The sequence below is a fragment of the Lycorma delicatula genome, chromosome 8 (assembly GCF_047948215.1).
Source record: "Lycorma delicatula isolate Av1 chromosome 8, ASM4794821v1, whole genome shotgun sequence".
Lineage (NCBI taxonomy): Eukaryota > Metazoa > Arthropoda > Insecta > Hemiptera > Fulgoridae > Lycorma > Lycorma delicatula.
In genome coordinates this window covers 108,598,376-108,620,478 of record NC_134462.1, presented here as the reverse complement: position 1 = coordinate 108,620,478, position 22,103 = coordinate 108,598,376, and positions in this window count along the sequence as shown.

The window sequence follows — 22,103 nt, the reverse complement described above, 5'->3', positions numbered from 1 at the left end:
ACATATTTGTAATCATGTAGTACGTAGATGTACCTAACTCATAACATAAAAATGAATTTTTTTTGTAGCTGAAATTAGACCAATAAGATTTTTATTTTTTCATAGTTAAAATAAAAAAATTTGGTTAACATTTAAAAAAAAAAAAAATTTTTTTAATTATTATTTGGTTGTGACTGGCAAAAATAAAATGTCTTAGCCAGATCCATCACAATAGTTAATGGACTGAAGCATTTATTCTTCACAACTCTGTATTATGGTGACAGGTTAAGTGTGATTGAATTGCTGACATCTACTATTTACTATCTGTAGTCATTAAATTATAGATAAGTAGATAATATTATTATTATATTTACAATGTACTCTTATTGGAATTATACATGTAATAATAACATTTTCAACATAAAATAGTTTCTGAATTCAGAATTATCTGCAATAAATAAAAGATCTGCAATAAATTTATCTTAGTTAATAATAAGTAACTTCAAAAGTATATAATTAAGTACAGAATATAATACTGTTAAATATTAAATTATTCACTTTCAAATTAATGGAACTTTTCTTCAAAACATCTTTCAAAGCAAATTATTTATCTATTTCTTCAGTGGATTTTCTGGTAGCGCTGTTGTTAATGATGCCTAACTTTTTTTTTTTGAGGATTTTGAGGTCACAGTGGACCATTTTAGTCAACCCTGGTTCATCTTTTCTTTTTATTTTTCTTCTTGACTATATTCCCAATACTTCTTCATTCTGTCAGATCTTGCTTTTTTGAGTTCTTCTGAACAAACCCTCGTTCTTTTCTTTTCTTTAATTTTAAATCTGGAGTTTGCTTCTTTTAGTATTTTTATACTTCCAGTTTTGTTTCGTAAATTTTCTATTGTGATTTCCAGTTCTTGCATATCTTGTTTAATTTTGGTTATCCAGGTCGGTGTTTTGGACATTTTCCAGTTTTTCTCGACCAGTTTCCTGACGAGCCTGTTCGGTTCTGTTCTTATTATGTCCAAAGGAGATTCTTTTCTTTCTAAAGTAGTCTAGAGCTGGTTCTATGTCTTTATCTCTTGGTTTGGTATAAGTTTCCATTCTCCCCATCAGTAAGTTGTATTTTATTTATGCATGTTCTTAGAATTCTTCTTTCTATTCTTTACATCTCTGCTGAGTAGGAAATGTTGGATCTTAATTTGTTTCATTTCCATACGATATGGTAGATCTGATTACAGTTTTGTAATGTTTAAGTTTGGTATCTATTGAGATCCATCTTTTATTACATGTTGTTTTGTGTATAATTGAGCTTTCGTGTTCTTTCTTTCCAGTTTATTTTTTCTTTGAGATCATGAGTGATATTTTCTCCTAAATATTTAAACCGTTCAACTAGCTCGACTTTGTGTCTGTTAATGATTACATGGTTCAATACCAGGGGATTTATGACCATTATTCTAGTCTTTTCATATGATATTCTTAGGCCTATTTTTCCTGCTAGTTCTTCCAATGAAGTTACTTGGATTCTAGCTTCTGCGATGTTATTAGCTAGAAACGCTAGATCATCTGCAAATCCTAGACAGTTTACTTTGATTTGATTTACATGTTTCCTAGCTTCAATTGTTATGTGTGGTGGGTCTTTTTTGTACCATTCTCTCATTACACATTCTAGGGTGCAGTAGAAGAACAGTGGGGATAGTTCATCTTTACAGCCAGATATTTTTACATGGATTTGAATACTAGGTCGTGGATACCAGTGTTCTTTGGTGGTTGGGTTTCAATTAACCACACATCTCAGGAATGGTCGAACTGAGAATGTACGAGACTAACACTTCATTTACACTCATACATATCATCCTCATTCATCCTCTGAAGAATTATCTAAACGGTAGTTACCGGAGGCTAAACAGTAAAAAGAAAGGGGATAGTTCATCTCCTTGTCTTAAACCTATTTTGATTAGGAATGGTTTTGGTCATTTTCTCCTCCAAATTTTATCTTAGGGTATGTGTCAGTTAATGTTCTATTATTTTTCTAGAGTCAGGTGTAATCCTAGGTTTCTTAGTATTTTCAGCACCGGTGGTCTATGAATATTACCAGTATTGGTGGTATTCAACTTAGTAAAGTTAAGGCCTAACTTTAATATATTATGAAACCTCTTAAATTGTGTAATTAAATACTATATTCTATGTTTTGTTCAAATTTTAAAACATGAATATGCTCAAAAACCATTAACAGAAATTTTATTTAAAATTTAAAACTAGATGCATTTCAATTGTTAAAAAATCATAATCAGTAATCATTGAGAAAAGCATATATAAAAGAAAGAAAATAAATTAATAAATAAAATAATAATAAATAAGAAAATTAATAAATGAAAAAATAATAATAACAGTAACAAATATTAATTGACAATTACATATGTTTTCCAAATATGTTTATATAAATTGGGGAAAAAATTTCTGAAACACATTTATAGAGATTTTACTTATAAAGTCAGATGTCATTTTGACCATTAGGTAATCATTATCGGTATACAGTAAGTAAAAAGTTGATAAGAAAAAAATAAATAAGTGAAAAAGAAGTAATAGTAATAAAAGATTCTAATTTATAAATAATATTTATGAAACATTATAAAATGACTAATTTTTCCAGAATTTTTAGAATAAGAATTAAAAATATAATAAAACTACCTCTTTAAAAATACCAATAAAAAATTTACATTTGATAATTAATATCTGAAATTTAAAAGTAAACTAAATTTGACAAAAATAATATATTAAATAAACAAACAACATAAATCAAATATATTTTTTGATTGCATTTTAAAGGGTTTCCTAATATTTTTTAAGACAAATGCCATTAAAAACAATGGCCAACAATCCCACAAGGAAACAGCCAATAATTAACTTTGAAGACCTTACAAGAGAAGTTTCTACTAGTTCAAAAGTGAGTTATTTAACATGTAATAATTTTTAGAATTATGGAGTTCAATGAAAAGATTACAAAACTCTGGAAAACCTTACAAATTATGTAAAAATAGTGTACTTCTTTCATATAAATATTATAGGCCAGTGGTCTCCACTTAAAATTTCTTTCAACACACTTGTCAAGATAAATTTTTTCTAGTCACAAGCATATTTCACAAATTTATACTGGTTTTCCATTTCCTATAAAAGAATTTATTACTAATATTGCAGTTAGGGAAATACAACAGTTTGATATATTGTAAGAAAAAATTAAATGTGAGTACACAAACAAGGAAACAAACAGATCACATAATGAGTAGAATGATGTTAACACTGCTAATATTACTCAATATATTTTTAGTTAATAAACACAGTTTAAGTCTCAAATCTGATTCTATACAGTTTGTCTGTAGTATTTTTATTCAGAAACACTAATTCAGATAGAAAATCTTACTCATACAGATTGGAACAAAAATATCATTAAATAATTGATAACTAGATAAAATAGTTCTTGAGGTTAGAAATCAAAACTGCTTTTTTTTTATAATTATGTTTCTTCAAATTTTTGGGGCCTACCAGTGAATTACAACCCAAACTTTGGGAATTTTTGCAAGAGGCTTAATTAATGGAAATTAATCATTAAAATATTGTAAAACAAAATTATTTTATTCAAATCAGAACATAACTTTATATACTACACAGATAATTTCACTATTACAGGTTATTTCATTAATATAAAAAGAAAATTAATAGTAACAAAACAAAACCAATGAACACAGAAGACATTAAGTCAATGAATGTCATGGAAAAAACAAAGAAATGAACAAGTAGAATAGCATAAGTTCATAAGTACTATGTAAACCAAAAATTGGAGAATTGAAAATTAAATAAAAATTAGAACAGCATAGACTAAGCAATGTTTTTAATAGAAATAATTAAAATAAAAAGTTATTATATAGTAAGATATAGATTCAAGTCTTCAGAAATGTTATGTTAGTGTGTACGTATTTATGGATGTGAAACACGGACATTAAGAAAAAGAGAAAAGAAAAAGGCTGGAGGCATTTAAAATATGGGCAAGGAAGAGGATAGAGAGATTTAAATAAAGTGAGATGTGAAGTAATAATAATGAGGGTGAATGAGAATAAAATCTAAATCAGAACAATTCAGAGTAGGAAAACTAACTGGCTGGGTCATATCATGAGAAAAGAATTATCAATTAAAACAGTAGTAGAAGGATAAGAAGAAAGTGCAAAGAAGAGAGACCAGATATTAAGAATGACAGATTATTTAAAAGGAAATAGGATATTAAGAACTCAAAAGTTTAGTTGAAAATAGGCAAGAATCAAGATAGGCATGATGTAAGAGATCTGCCTCAGGGCCGATAATATAATAATATCAACAAACGCAGGTGAGCTATTACATACAAAATACGTTCAAAAAGTATAAACCTATAGTTATAAACCTACATAAACATAATTATATGCAGAGCGATTGGATTGATAATTACTGGGAGTAATGTTTTCCTGCATCGTGGTAGCTTGCTTCTACGAGCAAGTCAGGCTGGTAAGTTGTGTCTCTTTATTTTTCACTATGTATTCATCACCTTTGAATGATTGAGACTGTATCTTTCCATCTGGGTTTTCCCAATCGGCATATTACTCAATTTCTTTTGGGACGTGGTGCTTTTAGGGATAGTTTGGCTAGGTTTAGGTTGGTTGACTCCGGCTTGGGTCCGGACTGTAGGGTCGATGACACGGTGGACCATGTCCTGTATGTCTGTCCCCGGTACGAAGCTGAGCATACCAGAGTTGTAAGGGAACTTGAGAGAGTTAACTCCTTTGTTGATCTGCGGTTCAACTGGAGGACTCGCAGAGACTGGGTAATTGTTACTGGCTTCCTTCGCTTCCTCGCCCTGCCCAGGATGGCCGAGGGGATCTAGTAGAGTAGGAACCTGGGTGGCTAGGAACCGCCTGGACATTTGATTGGCCGAAGTTAGGCGCTTTGGCAGCGAGCCAAGGTTAGTTAGATAAGAGGTGTTAATGTTGTTAAAGCTGTCGGCGGAACGGCGACTGCACTGCCGATGGGCATGGGATGCCATGCAGCCGTGAGATGTAGCAGCATCTCGACGATGGTTTACCTTTTTAACCTTTTCCTCCACCCTGTTAATGGATTTCTGTAATTCACCCAGAGCTTCCTCCGTTACCGGCTTGAAGCCCCGGATTCCCTCCACAACCTGGTCTACCTTACCAGACAGTCGCGTCACGACTGAGTCCAAGGCAAGGTTGGCTCCCTGGAAGCCTTCGTATTTTAATGCCAGACCCGACATCAATAATGAACATTCGTTTAGATAGGAGTCTAATAATTGTCGTAGCTCCAGAGCGACTCTAGATTACTTTTTGGAGGAGATCTTGGACCATTCGGCCCACATCTCTTCAATCCGCCCCAAACCCTCAGCTCCAGAGGTCACCTGCCTTACAGGAGGCTTCTCCCCAGGCACCTCGCGCTCGGGAGCGGACACCGCGCCACCGCTTTCCACCTTACCCGACTTCGCAAGAAGACGCCCTTCAGATTTGGCGCTCTCCCCAATGCCTTGCCCTCGCTGAGCGGGTCCGACTAACGTCTTCTCCACACAGCTCGCAGCAGAGGTATCCTGCAGGTTTTTGTGCAGTACCGCTGCGCTCGGACTCTCCACTGCCCGAGGGGCTTCCGAGATCTCCTTTGCGGAGGACCGGGACCTCGACGGCGACCGGCCGAGTAACCTCCTCGGCATAAAGGGATCACCGGCTACCAGGTCCTTGGACAAACCGACCAAGTTCTCCAAGCAACCTCCCCGGGTTGCTCCATCGCTGGACAAAAAGATATACATCGAATGTGTCGCCAGGCACTGCGATCACAGTCTGTAAGAAGTTAACACCTAACCTTAACCAGGTGAGCGTCAAACTATTTCTTGCCCGAAGTGAACCGTCTGTTCAGCAGTCCACTCGAGGAGTCAAAAGCTAAAAGCTCCTAACCACCGGCGAGGAGCGAAATCGCTTCCCGAACTTGCCGGAGGATCCAGAACAAAATCTGTCCTCACCAACTACGTAAAGGGAACACCGACAATCAAAGGAAACGTCCTTGTTTAGCCGACGGTGGCACTCCAGCAACACACTACGCTACCACTTTGTCATCACGCCGCAGCAACGCAGGTTGACTTACAGCCACCGATCGTTGTACAACCCCGACGACGAGTACGTAGAACACTGCTTTGTTAGAAATCACAACCGAAAATGCGCAACAAGTTTGCAATACGGGGCCAGACGCCGAGAAGCGATTCATTCAATTGTAATATTCTCATTTGGATGCCGTACATCTTGTAGTCCAGTGACCCTCCCCACCACAAATTGTGCACGCCCTAGTTCCTGTATATTGGGCACTCTTATGATCAGGTTTAGTACAGTTGAAACAAAGATGATGTCTGCCCTCTCCCTTGCAGTTCGCAGTCACATGGCCGACACCCTAACACCTATAACATTTATCCTCGGACTTCCGAATATATGCTCCGCAGTGCACTCATCCGATCCGGATGCGAGCCTCCGCTAGTTTAATCGCAGCGCGGTAAGTAGTTATTACTGTTGCAGTTTTTGTCTCGCCGTATGCCGGTCTAATTGAAGGGATCTTAAAATCTTCAACACCACCAACAACCTGAGCTATGCAATCTTTAATCTACTGTTCATCAGTGTCATAGTTTATATCTCGTAGGTGAACTACCGTCCTACGTCCACCCCTTGTTCTCATGTCCACTTGCCAATCCGCAGTTTTGTTGCGTAGCATTGTAGTAAAATCTTCAACCTTCCGTATACCTTTCATGCGGATACATAATTTATTTTTAACTCCATTCCTCAAAGAAAAGACCTCTCCTGACTCCTCACGTGATACGGACTGCTTCATTGTTCTAAGAAGCTCAGAGTAAGACTTTCCTTCGGATTTAAGTACTTCCGTCCTACTTTCATCATAGCAGGGTAGATTTCTTGATCCCTCTACTAATGGTATCTTGTTTGGAACTTTCTTCCTTTGTCTTCAAGACTTTTATACTATCTGTTTTGTCTTTGGCTAAATATACCAGCATCTTACGAAACTAACACTCCCTATTTTGATATTATTTCTCCACGTAATCTCCTTCCTAATAATACATTCAATTCTTCAACAAACAACTCATTCTTCAACTGATCTTGTATCATGTGTTCTCTAGACAATCCTCAGTCTGGGTAGCCTGTGTCACCGTAGATAACAGCGGTGACTTCTCGGTAAGCGCATGAAAACCCTTGTATATCTCAGCTCCTTTTCATGATGGGTTATGTACTTCGTTAATCTAGCTCCCATGTGTCAAGCTGAAGACAAGAAGTCCCAGCTGGTACATTAATTCCGCCGCAGTATCCAGCTGCAGGTCTTCTTCCTCTGAAGATAACTGCCTCAGACTTTTCTTAGATTTTGCAGTCGTTTATTGCTTAGAACCTCCAGCCTCTGATGTCCCTGCAAGTGATCTTCGTCTCTCCATGGTCAAACGGCTAGTCCGACCTTATTGAAAATGTAAAAAACTAATTCAGTACTGATTTCCGCATCTGCAGAGTACCCACACGATAAAATAAGGGGGAGGGGGGTCAGGGGAGAATTTTTCAGTTCAGAAATTTTCAGTTCTCTTGACGTCACTTCTGCAGTAAACAACTGTCCGTCCTGTCGAAAATAGTAACTATAGACCTTATTGGTAATAACAATAAGGTCTATCACAGAAAAACAAATAAAAAATTTGTCTGTTAACCAAAATCACTGAAACTTTAATAACACATCCAATTCACTTTTACCAATAGTTCCCATTGCATGTACCAAAAAAATAACTACAAAATCCCAGTCAAAAAAGCAAAAATAGTGGAGCAGCCAACAACACATCTACCTTAAATGAAATCTCTTAAGCTTCTAATTTTTGTATTTTAAGAATTGCCAACCCAACAGAGATTTAAACCCTAACTCTCTGGATTTAAGAAAGAAAGGCTATCACTTTGTTGCAGAGGTTATTATTTTCAGCTCAATTAATTATATTTGCTTTAGTTGGCATCTTAGTATAGTGAAAGATATCCCTAATAGTAGGCTTAAGGTACAATTATCAGTTCGGCTTAATATATTTTTACCTTCCTGGCTATATAGTTATATTATAGTCTATATGTGGGAAAGTATGCTAATCAAGCAATTTTGAATGTCAGGGTTTTGATAGAACTCTATTTCATGACTCCCATCTAATAAAAAAACACAATTTTGACATTGAAAAATTCTGAAGCTATGTATGTTGGTGTATTTTTTATTTGATATCTCTAGACTGGATGGATCAGTTTAGTCAGATGTTTCTGTAAATAAGGTACAGATGTTATTTAATTTTCATGGCAATCGGTCAAGAGAGTGGGAAGATATGGACCCATTCACAAAATTTTACTCTAAGAGTGCAATAATTTTATTTTTTAAGGGATGGAGACAAAAAACTCTTTTCTTATTTGTTTTTTCTGGATTGAATTACATTCTTTTATTAGTTAGATGACTCCATTACATTAATATATTGCTTTCTGTAATTTTATTCAGGAGTGGATGATAATACGCCTTTTTTCATAAGTTATTGTTTAGCTTAATATCTTCACACTCTATTAACTTTTTTACTATGACTTCTGGATATAGGTTGTCATTGACAACATTTAAATGTGGTTACAATTAGTCAAGGGGTGGGGAAATACACAAAGTCTGTAAATAAAGTAATGAGGCTGGTTCAGAAAAACTTTTTATTTGCAATCCAATTATACATGGATTTCATCAGCTTTGAAATAGTTCTTTTGGGAAGCCACACAACACTTTAAACAGTTTTCCCACTCTTCATAGCAGTATTGGAACTCAGAAACCAGAATATCCTTCAGCTGTTTGGTTATACTTTTTTTTATGTTTTCTACTGTTCCAAAATGGTGTCCTTTGAGATGTTTTTATTAAAGTTTTTAGAGAACAGGAAAAATTCGCAGGGACTCATCAGGTGAATAAGGTGGTTGAAGAACTACAGGAATGTTTTTCTTTGCCAAAAACTCATTAATAGAGAGTGCAGTGTGACAAAGTGGATTGTCATGATGTAGCATCCCGTTGTCTTTGATGGCTGGTCTCATGGGAGCAATTCTTTTCCACAGTTTTTCAAGAATTTCTCGGTAAACATATTGATTTACAGTCTGTCCTGTAGGCAAAAACTCCTTATGGACAATGCCATTATTATCAAAGAAACAAATTAGCATTGTTTTGATTTGCTCATTTTTGCTTTTTTGGGACGTTGTGAATTTGAAGCGTGCCACTTGTTGTCCTGGCGTTTTGTTTCTGGGTCATACTCAAATATCCAAGATTCATCACCAGTAATAACATTTTTTTAGAAAATCAGGATGTTTCAATTCGCCCTAGAAGATCGTGACACACTTCCACCCTGCTGTTTTTTGGTTCAACAGTGAGGATTTTGGATTGCAGAACAATTCAATTGTTCTGCAATCATTCTGACAGTTAATCACCAGTCGTACTGTATCAAGTCTCTGATTCGGTCAACAGTATTGTCACTTTTTGATGTTAACTGTCTTCCAGAGCATGGATCATCCTGCAACTTATTCCCACTCATCTAAGAATGCTTTAAACCACCTAAAAACTTGGGCTCATGAGATAGCGGTCACCTCCATACGCCCTTTTCAATTTTTAAAAAGTTTCAGTAGCATTCTCACGGAGTTTAACATAAAACTTGATTGCATAACATTGCTCATAATTAGTATCACTCATTTTTGTAACGCACAACAAAAACTCGTTTCACGAAAAGTTTGTTTACGTCTCACATGGCAACAATAGACTAAAAATATTAATATCTAATATAAATCAGCTGTTCATATAACCATATGTTTGCTAGTAACTTTATAGTGTTGCCACTTTGACTGCCAAAAAAAAAAAAAAAACTAGTCCCATTACTTTATTTACAGACCTTGTATACCCATGGAAACTGCATATCAAAAATTTTCCCTAGAATAATTTTTTTTTACATAATTTTTTAGTAGCAAACTTAAATGTTCCCCTTAATTTTCCTTCTAAGTAGTAGTCTGCAAATGATGCAGACTCGCCTAATTGCTGTTAATGACTTTGCCATTAACAGCCAAAGTTATATAACATTGCTAGCTTTTTTTTTATCATTCAGTTTATTTCATATTGCTTAAATCCTTTAGGATTTTGAACATTCAATACAAAATAATTATAATCATGATGTATATTTCTTAAAATATCAGTTACATTAATTAAACTTGACACTTGAGCACACGAATATAAATGGATTTTTGTAGAATACAAAAAAAATAAGCTGAACCCAGGACACTCCAGATGAAATGGTGACACAATCATTGAACAAGTACATTGGTATATCTATTGCAGTTATTACTGAATAAGGACAACAAAACAACTGAACTTCAAAGGAAAAATGATTCACTTATTTGTAAATATACATAGACATATAGTACACATATTGTTTTATAAATTTTATAATATATTACATCCCTTTAGTGTTATATATTGTTAAAGCATAATTCATTAAATATGAGGACTATGTCAAAAGTAAAGTAATTACTGATAAAAAAAAATGACTGGCAGTAATGAAACAGAAATTTCATATGTGGCTCCAACTGACACATGCTCAAAGCTATTTTGTCAGCAGTCTTATAAACTTTCCTGTAGTTAGAGAGTAAAGGTGTTGACACAATAAATTTAACTGCCAGTTAAATTTAGTCAATGATTTTATATCCAAGTCCGATGTATTATTTTGTATCTCAAAATAAACAGAAAATACAGTAAGATTTTGGTGAAAGCTATTAAAAATTACAATATATATATATTTTTTTTCATACATTACATATTTGTTTTAATAATTATAATAAAAAGAAAATTTAATAATTTGTGCAATGTAACATAAAATGTGTCGCTTGTATGAAAATTTAGGTACGCTCTGTAAACAAATCCATGTTGAGGGTACCATTACAATAACATTTTATTAAGTGAAACAGAAATTCTGAAATACATTGCCGTCAACTTAAAATAACAATATACAAATATTGTAATCCTAAAATAGTAATTTCTTCAATAATTAGATTAGAATAACTTTTCAATTTCTAACAACCGTGCAAAGAAGAGAGCATTGCATTCTCTAAAGTTTCTTGATTCCTTTATATTATTAGGTAATAAATTGTACATCTTTGGAGCCACAAATGAATAAAAATGTCTGTACAGTTCCAATTTTGAAAAAGGTAACATAAATTTATGTTACCGTAAATTGCTCTTGAAATGTGTGTTTGTTACTCTATATATATTACACCTTTTATAAAAAATCTTTAGTACTCTAAACACATACAAATATCTTAAGGGCAATATGTTAAGTTTTTAAAAAGTGGAAAAGATTTGCTAAATCTATTTTTATTTGAAATCATTCTAATTACATGTTTTTGTGCTATCAATAGTTGTTTTATATTAGAATAATATCTACCTCCCCAAGAAGTTACACCATGTTAATCTTGATTTTAACAAGGAGTGATAGAAAATCTTCAGTAACTTTGTTGTATAAAAGTTCTTTAAGAAATAAAATTTACGTATACTTAATCCGATTCTTTTTTTATTTTACTTATAAGTTCCTTCAAAGACAGATTCACATCTAAACTTACTCCCAGATACTTAATCGTATTTATTTGTTGTATAGTTTGGTATGTACAATTTACGTTTGTATTACAGTTTAAATAGTGTTATTTTATGTTGTATTTACTTCTGGCAGACATTTTAATTGAACAATTATATAATTTGTCTTCATAACATTTAAACTAAACCACAACCTAATTCTCATAAGGTCTTCTTCGATATTTTTCCTTATTTCGTATACACTTTTAGCCTCATAATCTAATGCCGTGTCATCTGCAAAAGTGTCACTCTACTGTTAAATTTTCCACTACATAAATCATTTATGTAAATAATAAATAAAATAGTTCCAAGTACAGAACCCTGTGGGAGACCATACTTAGCATTACCATGAGAACTTATTTCTTTTTCTAATTTGACCTGTTAACATCTTCCACTCAAATATGTCTTGAACCATTTATTGTATTGACCTCTTATTCCAGCTTCCCATAGTTTGTCAAGCAAAGTATTGTGATTGATGTCAAACGCTTTTTTCAAATCTTAAAACAAATCCGTCACTTGCTGACCTTTGTTTTTACCTTCTGTTATGTTGATCATAAAATTCAAAAGGGCATCTTCAGTATTTTTTCCTTTGTGAAAACCATACTGATTTTTACTGAAAAATTTTGTTTTTTCAAGGAAATCTATTAACTTAATTTTTATAATTTTTGAGACGACAGGTAATAATGATAAAGGTTGGTAATTATTAATATTTTGTCTATCACTGCTCTTAAATGTAGGTACAACAACATACTTTTTAAATATAGAAGGAATTACCTTTACTTATACTCAAATTAAACAAATGAGTCAAAATATTAATAACAATATCACTACTTCTTTTATTATATTAATTCTTATTCCATCTATTCCCATTGACTTTATCTTTTTCATGTTTTTAATAATACTAATTATTTCCTCATTACTTGTAGGTTTCACATAAAATGACTTGTTTGGTCTTCAGAGAAAAATAATTTTTAAATTTATTATGAGAACGTGTGTCACTTCTTTCTTAATCTTCTCCACTATATTTAAAAAGTAATTATTAAATTTTTCTGCAATTAAGCATTTGTTTCTTATAACCTCTTCGTCAACAAGTTTTTAAGATTCTATTTCGCTATTTAGATCCGGCTATGCCTAATAAATTATTTATGCAAATCCATTGTTCTGCATTATTTTTGGATCTCGAAGTAAGATAACTGAAATATTTATCTTTAGCAATTTCTAAATAAATTTTTAATTTATTTTTATATTCTACATAATCTTTCTTGATTATATTATTTGGATGCTGTTTTGTCTTTTTACACAATATTCCTTTTTTCAATTCTACATACCAGATTAACATTTACCTACGGCTTTAAAGGATTATATTTTTTTATAAGTATATGTGTTTTAAAGGATTACATTTAGTTTTATATGTGTATGTGTTTTTTACTGAATTTAAACACTCAGAAAAGATATTAAAATATAAGTTAAATGCATTGTCCACATCTTCTGATTTGAAGACGTTACTCCAATTTATAAAAGAAAAAGTTTTTCTTTTAGCTTATCAATATTAATATAAACTTTACTAATGTTATCCTTAATTATACTATTCATTAGACAAAAATTATGAAGTATTAGAGTTTGGGTTAAACTTACAGTAATGAGTAAAAGAAGAATAAGACAGTAGGAGGTCATATGTTTAACATTTTCAGTGCCAGTTATCTTGAAGTCAATAAAAAATCCAAACTGATTTTTTATCATAATTTAATTTATTAATGTGTAGTAAGTATAGTTATGTAAAAAAAAAAAAAAATATTTGCTTGGTTTAAAACCAAATAACGAAATGACGCATACAATGCGTTTGCGGGCTGGTAATTGAGAAGTGTACATACGGTGCCGGTAGTTGAACATGTGGAGATAGTCATTTAGCAGTTCTCAGCTGGCGATACAACTACTTGATTCTTTATTATTACCATATTTATGCTTATTATTATTAATATGAGTAGTCAAAGCTTGTTTACTTATTTGCTATTGTGACCTTCTACACATAAAACTAACACTTTTATTTTTAGTATAATTATTATACAGAAACAAAGTATGGAATACTGTTACGCAAAACAAATCAAAAATATATAAAATTATAGATACATACAATTACTTTTATTATTTATTCATTACGTTCAAGATTCTACAAATTTTTTATACAAATCCTAATTACAGATTACGTAGAAAAATAAAAAATAAATTTAACCATTCTAATGAAAGTAAATGGGATATTTTTCGAAGTTTGCAGTACTGATGCCCACAAAATATTAGAAGGTAAATCTGTAGGTGATTGGTTATTAGCAACAGGAGTCTGTTCGTCATTGTTTTTTTTATCAACTAAGTTTTCAAAAAATTGTGGTCGAAATTTTGTTCTGTAATTAGTCATGTTTTCTTCATCATCTTTTCCAGTTTCACAATTGTAGTCACTATCATCCCCCCACCCATAGTATGAGTCACTATCACATCAAAATCTTCATCACTATTATCAATTTCTAAAAATTTTTTTAATTTAAACTCGGATATTACTTTTTTTTACGTTTAGTTGTTGGCTCTTGGTTGTGAAGGATTTCATCATCAGCCAAAATAAGTAATTGAAAAAAAAACAACGGAGATGAATAAGAATTTATGTTGTTTATGAATCAAATGACATGCCATTAGAATATACAGAATGTGAATGAAGGTCAAACTGCTACAATGTAGAACGTAATGACTGCAGTTAACGCACAACGCACACAGGCTGGGGAATGAACAATAAGAAGCCACCACTTACAAATGATCACAACAAAAAGAGAAGTGAAAGGACAAGTGTTCAAATGAATGACACTGTTGAATAAGTGGATAAAGAAGTTCAAGAAAACCGTTTCACAATTCTTGGCATGAAATTTTTAAACATTTTGTAGTACAGCGAGCTGAATTTTCAAGAAAAAACTTAGTCTACTATAAAATCAAATAATGGTGTATTTTTACTGGATTGCAACAAGAGAGGCGACAACCTTATTCTTTATGGTGACTGATGATACATGAATTTCTTATAATGATGTATTCAAATCAAACCAGTTAATGTAGAAGATCCTGGACACTATTTTCTAGAATAAAGAAGGTGCTGTTTTTATTGGATTTTATGGTACTAGGAATAACAATTATGTGATAGGTGTAAAGTGAAAAATGTAAAATGTAGATCCAGTCATAACTAACAGAAACATGAATGTTACATCGACAATCTTATTCACGACTGTACCGTTCAAAAAATACATTCTCATGAGAATTTTTTGATTACCTCCTTTTCATGCTTAGTAACTTCCATATTTTCTTTTGCCTCAAGGTGTGGCTTAGGTTTCAACAGTATGAGAAAAATGAGAAGCTTTTCAACTGGCTGAAATCTCTGGCGCAAATTTTAATACAGGGGTAATAAAAAAGCAACTATACTCAAATATTAAGCCAGTAATTTTTTTTTGTTATACAACATACATCTTGTAATTTTACTGTCTATTACTGTATGCATTAATTGTGAATAAATCATGTACACAACACACTTATAAAAAGAAATAAACCTCAAGAAGATGGAAAACAATTTTATTATTATTATTAATTATTACACATATTATAGTTGATGTCACATATTACAAAACGGTAATTGAGCAATGTTCTCTTTTTCTAAAAGTCCAGTCCTATCAAAGTTAATAATAATATTACTATTACATTGTAATAAAAAAAAAAGAAAAAAATATTAACTAAAATTAACAAAGAACTGAGTATTACAATAAACAAAACGGGAATATTATAATTAAATTAATAATGATATATCTAATTATAAATTACATATAGTTACTTTTTTGCACTTTGACACAGAATACTTAAAAACTAAAATGTATATAATTACACTTAAAAATAAATTTAATTTAGTTAATATTACATTAACAAACAATATTATTATATAATTAGAACTAAATAAAAATAATAATTTAACAACCAAATTTCTTTTTAGACTAAGAAAGAAAATACAACATTCACAACAAAAATACGATTATTAAACATTCAGTAGATATCTGTATTCTATGATAATAATAAAATACATGTTGACTAACCATATAATTATTAAATGCACATCTTCTTTTATATAACAAAAAAAAAAAAAAATTAATGTTATTCAAAATAAAGATTGATAATCATTTTTCAATGGTCTGAATGATTGTACGGTGAAATAAAAATATTTTCAGGTTGTTTTGAATAATCTGCTGATTATGGTCAGATTTCAAATATTGCTGAACATTTTTTATGTGATGCTACAGTACTCAAAACATATATATATATATAATTTTTTTTTAATAACTGAATTCACTACATGAAATGAAAAGACTTCCAAATGGAAATATAGTAGTTATAATTAACCAAAATGTTCAAGATGAATTATGAAAGTATTACGTTCCACCATGGAAGTATGCAGAGTGGAAATATTAAAAGTCGAGTTTTTTATTTTGTTTGAATTTTACTTTATATGTATATAAATGAAACTAATGAACAAAATAACGAAACCTTTACATACATAAAAAATAAAACTTGAACTACCTTTCAAATTACTTCATTTATTAAGTGTATTAGTTTAATTCTCACATTTGAAACCAGGCGAATTACTGAAGATAAACCTCTCTCCTAATATTCCATGTTTCCCTGTCTGATCTCGACCTATGCTAAATTATTCCTGCAGATTTTCTCAAATCATTTTCCCAGTATTTTTTCTATCTACCTCTTTTCTTTTTCCCACAGAAACGTCTCCAAAACATAATCTTTGTCCCCTCCTATCTTCCAATCTTGCCAGTTGGCCAGCCCATTTCCTATTTAATTACTTGAATTTTTAATTAGATAGGAATGGATCTTATAGATGTGTTTCAGTTATAGTTATAAACGGCAATGTACTGATAAATATTCATGGGCTTTAGATTTGCCTACAGCCCTAGAGCCAAAAGCTTTTTTTTATTTCTTTACAGTAACGCTGTACTTCACTAATTGCAGTTAATGTCTTTCTCAGAAAGGTTAAAAAATGTAAATTCATAAAAGATGAATAGGCATATTTTCACAAGGCAAAAAAAAGTTGTGTCCAATTTAAAAATTTTTATTTTATTTTATTTTATTCATGTTAACCGTAATAAAATAAACTTATTATTATGGTTATAAGGTTATAAGGAGAAGATGCAGTACAATTAAAATACAAATTGTTACAGATCAAAGGAAATATTTATTCTAGTATCCCCTTTCAACTAGACAATTTTTTGTTAGACTAACTTAAAAAACAAACAATTTACAACATTTTTTTTATTGCTACTTATTGACAATTCTAACAAGTTTTCCCAATGTTTTATATGTTATTATATTTTCTAATTACATTGATAAATATACAAATATAAGTAATAATCCACTTTTCTAATAAAATGGCGAATCTTTGTAAAATTAAATCAGCAATCAGCAACATACAACAACTGTAAATATATTGGCACTAATAAATTCAAAATAGAATTATTTATTTGAATAAAAATTGGTTCTAATGTTTAACTTTGCTATATGAGAACAGATTTGTTAAATATACAGTGGGGTGAGAATAGAAGCAATCAGAAAGGAATAAAATGTTCAACATACCAAATCATCTTACCATTTTATTTTTGTTAACATAAAAATTATTAAATATTTCTTAAATAATAAGTTTGTTAAATTACAGAGACAATTATATTTAACAATCTTTTTTTCTACACTCAGAATCTTTTAAAAACACAATATGAAAGAATATTTTTTCAAATCATGTATATAGAGTTTTGTTTTACCCAGGAAAAATGTCTAATATGTACAAAGAAAGTTAAGAATGAACATAATCAAATTTTTTTTTCATCACTGAAAAAATTATTTCATGGTTTAAATTAAGACAGATTAAAATGAAATTTACAAATATTTTATATTTTCAATCTAACCTCAATCCAAATATCAGTTCAGTCCACATTCTAATGATTTGTAAATACTGATAAAAATAAACAGCTTCATGAAGAACATTTTTAATTTAATGTTAGTTCATCTAAATATTAGATATGACATATTTAAAAAAAATTGTATGCAGGAAGTTGTATACATTAATTTTATACAGAAGATGTGCATTAAAAGTAACATAGTGATTACCACATTCAATTTTTACATTATTAAAATATAAATCAAGCATTAAAAATATGAGAAAAACAGTTAATGTTTCACAAAGCATTAAAAACTGCTACATAATCGTTTATTGTTATTTCTACGTAAAAAAAATATATTCAAAACTAAAATTAATTAGTATAGTAATGATAACATAGAATGCAAAGTAAAATGCAATTTAATACTAATAACTCTCATGTGTGGAATCAGTATAATACAATTATCATTATATATATTAATGAAATAATATTTTTGTACAAAATAACTATTCATTCAATTAAAACAACTAATCATAAATAAATTGACTAGTCAGGAGTAAATTGCTCTATCTCAGTACAATTAGATCATTCAACATTATTTAATTGTATAATTTTTGTTAAACAAAATGAATTAACTATTTAATTATGACTAATTCTAATTTAATGCTAATAATTTTTGAAAAAGTAATAAAATTTCATCTACATCAAATAATGTGTTACTATCATTCTCCACTAGAAATCAGGAAAGGAATCTATATTTTAAATTATTCAACTAGATCAAGTATATGAGATAAGTCCAAGAAAAACTGGGGTAAAATGAGGGTAAATGACAAAAAAATATATTAAATATAATACATAACCCAATAAATGAATCAATGAAAACCAAAAGTTTGCATTTCAATCATTTTTAACTAAAAAAAATTATAACTGCTAATTTGAATCTTTTGTAATCTTAAAATAAGTAATTAAAATATGTAGCATATTTTGAGAAATTCTTATAACCATCATTGTAGTGGAATATGACAAGATGTACAGTACTGTTCGAATTAATTGGAACGGAATTTGGATACAGAAATTTTAATTATTTCTTTTTGTTTTATTTAACAGCTACATGGCAAACTTCAGTATTTCTGGCTAATGTAAACTCAAAACCAGTTAGTTCACAAGTAAGTTCTGTTTCTTGTATTATTCACTATTTTTTGATTCTTTTTTTATTTTAATAATATAAGTAAATGTTTCCAAAAAGTTTTGTATGGATCTTTTTTATTAACAAGATGAACAACTATCTCTACTATACTATGTCACAAAGGATGACTGCTGAAGGATATCAGACAGATGTGGTTATATAAGCAGAATTTTGAAACAATTTGTAATAATCACTGGTACTTGAGGCAAAAGGAAAAACGAAAACGGAAAATGGTGCTTGTTAAAGAAAAATTGTGTTTCAGTGGATATCGATTAGTAAAACTAAAATTAACAACATCTAATGCAGCTTAAATGTAAAATGTAGTGCTAATATCCACATTAGTACTGTTAAAAGAAAGTTTTTGGAGGTTGGCCAGAGAACACATGGGCTACTGAAAAACCAGTTGGTTATTTTAGTGATGTGCAGGAAATGACTACAATATATCAAAACTTATAAAGGCTGCACAGCTGAGCAATGAAAGGAGATTATTTTCTTTAGTGAACTTTGTATATAAAAGTCCAAATGAAGATATTTAATTTGCCTTAATCTGTTCATTAAATAAACCTTAAAACATTACAAATGTAAGATATTTTTATGGACAGGACCAATTATTTGTTCCAGTAGAAGTGATGATGACATTAGAATTGATATAGATTTACGAAGAGTGATTTCCTTCCTTCAAGAAAAGTTTTCAGCAAGATCTTGAACCTTGCTGTAATGCCTAAAGATTGCAAGTTCTTTACAGCTAGAAAATAACTATACTTCTATGGTATGGGAACTCACTAGACTTAAACCCTCATTGAGAATCTATAGAAAATTTATAAGTAAAAACTTTCCGAGTAAGATTGTATAATAAAAATGGCTGTGATGACTTCATTGATTAAGATATGGTTTTATGAAAATTAACATGTCAAAAACTGGTTGAAGTGTTGCCAATTTGTTGTCAAGAAGTCATAAACAGGGTCATATAAACTATTAAAACAAATATATAGGATTTTTTATGAATAAATTATAAGAAAATTGCTGGTTTTCATTAATGGTTCTAATTAATGTGATAATGTAGATAAACTGGGTAAAAATCAATTAAATACCAGAAAAAAATGGGAATATTGGGAAGTAATTTTTGACTTGGATCAATTTTAGTTTTTTGAAGAAAAACAATTACATACATATTTGTAAATCTTGAAAAAGGATTTAATAATGTCTAATTAGAAAAAAGGTGTTTAACATTTTAGGAATTAAGAACAATTAAATACAGAAAAGAAAGGGTTTTTTTTTAATAATAAAAAAAACAAAATAAAAACAGATAGTTATAGATTTATAAAATGAGGAAAGCTTCCCAAATTAAGTGAAGGTAGTGAACAATGTAAAATATATAGTATATTTTTTACCACAGAAAGTGGTATATTGGTTTGTTGCTTTACACTGACTGCAAATCTATCTTACAGCTGTGATGGAAGTAAACTATCTACGGTACAATACAAGTAACAATATTCTGGATTGTTTTCTATGACAGTAATGTAATTATTTATTCAGTTAGTTCTTTAGATCAACAAAATCAAGATATTATTTGTAGGGGTGTATATGATTGGCTTTTTAGCGAGTGGAAAACTGATATGCAACAGCACATCGGCTCAGTGAAAGCAACAGGAAACTCCTTTCCTCCAAATTTTCCCTAGTATGCTTGGCACCACAGGATAACAATTATTCTTGGAAATGGCTAAGGCATTTTCAGAAGTGTTTTGCATTTCATGTCAAGTCACCTATGTAAAGTTTTGGTTATATAACTTAAAACACGTAAGAAGTAGTAAATAAATTAAAAGAAAATTTTAAGTGGATTAACACTCCAAGGAAAAATATTAACATTCATTGAAGCTATTATAATTTTAATTAAATCAAGGTTATAAGGATAAGTTAAGGTTTTTTAAAAGATATCAATTTTTTTATGAAGAATGATTCAGTACAAGCTCAAATCACGTGAATGGGAATATGGTGTGGAAATTTTTTAGTGCATGTAAAATGGCTAGCCTAACTAGGATTTGGACCTGGGACCTTCTGGAGTAAAGGAGAATTTTGAAAGTTAGGCAAGCCAATAGTACAAAATAATAAGATTATTATTAATAAGTACAAGTGAATTTGATTATAATGGGCAATGTAGAAGATAAAAACAATAAAGACAAAGATTACAATAAGTAAAATAGATAATTATTTAGAATGCAGCAGGTGGTATATTAGAAACTGGCATAAAATAGAAAAAAAAAATTAATTTTCTGGAAAAATCTGAATACTTTATGTATATATAAAACAAAATGGACAAGAAAATGAAAATGAGAAAAAGGGGATAAAATATTTGAATATATATGCATATATATGGTTCAAAGGTATGGAAAAAGAAGAAAGAAAAAATTAATGAGTGTTTTAATTGCAGATAAAGGAAAAAAGAGACAAAGTAAATTAAAGAGTACACAAAACTTCTGCGTAGTTGAAAAAAAAGACAGATAAAATAATTAGATAGAATATCTAATTATTCTATCAATCAATTCAGTTTCACTATCTAATAAACTATAGAAAACTAATAAAAAAATATTGCAGGAGATGGAAAAAAAGGGAAACTACAATAACAGATGTTCATAAATGCGAGAAAATATACAAACAAGTAAAAGTATGAGTGAGTTGGATGTGCAAAACAGTGGAAAGGTTTTGCCTTTTGGTAGTTTAAGAATCTACCTTAGGGTAGAAAACATATGATTTAAAATAATGTTAACAAATAAAAACAAAATAAAATTATTCTGAATTAATTAGGTAAAATTTAAAAATATCAATAATTAAAACAAACTATTTTTACTTTGAGTGTTTTTTCTGATTATCATATGAAAAACATTCATTATTGTCACTTAACTTACACGCTTGAATCAAAACTAATATTCTACTCGAATAAAAGAAAATTACTAATTGAAAATTCAATAAATTTTAATTAATGATTTAAAAATAATACTATAAAAACAACTATTAATGCTTTGAGAAACGACTATACAGAATCATAATGGTATTACACTTATACATTAACAGCAGGCATACTGTTTAAAATAAAATGCTGTTAAAAAATTAATACGTAAATAAATAATGCAATAATAGAAAACCATATAATGGACTTGAGTTTTTCAGAGAACACTAGATACGCCATAATTTGTTGCTAACTACAGCTGTTAATTTCTGTACTTTTAAAAGAATGTTATAACAAATTTATCTAAAGAACAAGGAACTAATTAATATACATAATT